Consider the following 2,634-nt stretch of genomic DNA (forward strand, 5'->3'; position numbering starts at 1 on the left):
GTCTGTTCTTCATCATCGGAATAATCCACGAGACTCAACGGTGGTGGGTTTGAGGTTTTACCGGCGGCAGAAGTGTTCTTGTTCATCGACATGTTTTTGAGAGAGAGAGTTTTTTTCTTTTTGAGACTTTGAGTTTTGAGAGCAAAGAGAGTTATGAGAGAACTAAGTTGGCGTCTAGGGTTTATCAAGGGGTAATCATTTCCTTTTTGGTGCATTACCCCCATGATCTACTAGATATTCGCCATATCTCCCATTTTCTCCAAAATGGAAGTTTTTCAAATTCCAAAAATGCGAAATCTTCCATTTAGGCTCACACGATCTCTCTTCCCTTTTCTCTGATGTCGACACGTATTGCCCACTTATGACTTGATCGGATCGAATCTTCACTGTTCCACTGTGACACTTGATGACATAGACTAGTGATATTAACTCAATGACTTTAGCTGACACAACCACTTAGACAAAAGAACATTTAGTACATTAAACACGCAAGAAATGAGGGAACACCTGTCACACATATTATTTTTTTTAACTTTGAGTTCAACAAGCATTTTTGGTTTACCTTTCCCGTTGGCAACTGTTCGTCGAGTGATCCAGAGGATGACATAGCTTCTGCTATAGATGCACCCTTCTGCTCTACTAGATCCTCATCTGATCATCAGGCTTATTTCATGTCTAGCTTTCGCACAAATATACCTTTATCATGTCCTGACTCAGTTTTCAAACTTTATTCGTCATGAGAGAGCTGGGGGGTTGTTACTTCTTTTCTTTTTCTTGCCCTTTTTTTTATTCTTTTTCTTTTCTCTTTTCTTTTCCAAGAGTTTTCTCGTGCTCTCTTTTTGATGATGGGAGACACATGACATCTTCTTCCCCTTGTTACTTGATTGCTCTCTCGATGCGAAACCTATACTTTTTGAGATCATGACGGCATATTTGGCAGCTCTTTTCCACTACTTGCTTCTGATGTAAGACAAAATCTGAACTTTTGGTGCCTCTGTATCAGCTCTTCCGTCATCCCCTGTACACTTACACAAACTTGTTACATTTCACAAACCCCAATGGAGTTTCGAAGAGTAACAAAACGGTTAAGATCTAAAGGTTTAGTGAAAAGATCAGCTCGTTGTAATTCTTTGACAACGTGTTCAATCACTACCTGTTGTTCATCGACTAGTTCCCTGATGAAGTGATGTCGAATGTCAATGTGCTTGGTCCTTGAGTGTTGCACCGAATTCTTTGATATATCGATTGCACTCTTGTTGTCACTGTAGACCAGAAATGATCCAATATCCATGCCATAGTCAGCAGACATTTGCTTCATCCACATCAGCTATGTGCAGCAACTCCCCATCGCAATGTATTCTCTTCTGCGGTAGACAATGATACAGAGTTCTGCTTCTTGCTTAACCATGCAATCATGTTGTTTCCAAGAAAGAAACATCCTCCACTGGTACTCTTCCGGTCGTCTACACTTCCTGCCCAATCTGCATCGCAGTATCCAGCAAGATTTCCATTCGATCCCTTTGAGTAGTAGATCCCAAGGTTAGTCGTACCTTTGACATATCAAATGATTCTCTTAGTTGCCTCCAGATGAGACTTCTTTGGTTTTGCCTGATACCTAGCACATATCCCCACACTCAGACTTAGATCTGGTCGACTAGCCGTGAGGTATAGTAAGCTCCCGATCATTCCTCTGTACAGCTTCGTGTCTACTGGTTCACCCTCCTCATCTTTGTAACTCTTGTTTGTCGAGCTCATTGGAGTTTTTTGCCTCCTTGCAATGATCTAGTTGAAATCTCTTCAGTAGTGCCTTTGCATATGTACTTTGCGAGATGAACACACCTTCCTCTGTCTGCTGTATTTGTAGCCCGAGGAAATATTTCAACTCTCCCACCATGCTCATCTCAAACTCTTTGGTCATGTCTCGAGTGAAACCATCTACAAGTTGTTTAGATGTTCCTCCAAAAATGATGTCATCAACATAGATCTGAACCACCAACATTCTTGTTTTGTTCTTCAGCACAAATAGTGTTTTATCAACACTTCCTCTGATGTAACCTTTGTCAACCAGAAAGTTGGTCAACCTTTCATACCATGCTCGAGGTGCTTGCTTCAACCCGTATAGAGCTTTGTTGAGTTTGTACACATACTCAGGATTAGTTGCGTCTTTAAAACCCTTTGGCTGATGCACATATACTTCTTCAGACAATATCACATTCAGAAACGCACTCTTAACATCCATTTGGTACACTGTGAAGTTCATGATGCATGTCATTCCAATGAACAGTCTGGTAGACTCCAATCTAGCCACTGGAGCAAAAGTTTCTTCAAAATCAACTCCCTCGATTTGCGAATACCCCTGAGCCACTAATCTTGCTTTGTTTCTGACCACAACTCCATTCTCATCAATCTTGTTCTTGAAGATCCACTTAGTCCCAACTATGTGACCATCAGATGGCTTCTCCACCAACTCCCATACATCATTTCTGATGAACTGTTCTATTTCCTCCTGCACGGCTTGAATCCAGAACTCATCCGAAAGTGCTTCGGTGTGATCTTTTGGTTCAATGTTTGAGACAAAGCATGCTAACTGCACCATTTCTCTGAAGTTGATCTTCACACCTCTTGTTCTTCTCC

This window comes from Brassica oleracea, chromosome C8 (genome assembly GCF_000695525.1).
Source record: "Brassica oleracea var. oleracea cultivar TO1000 chromosome C8, BOL, whole genome shotgun sequence".
NCBI lineage: Eukaryota > Viridiplantae > Streptophyta > Magnoliopsida > Brassicales > Brassicaceae > Brassica > Brassica oleracea.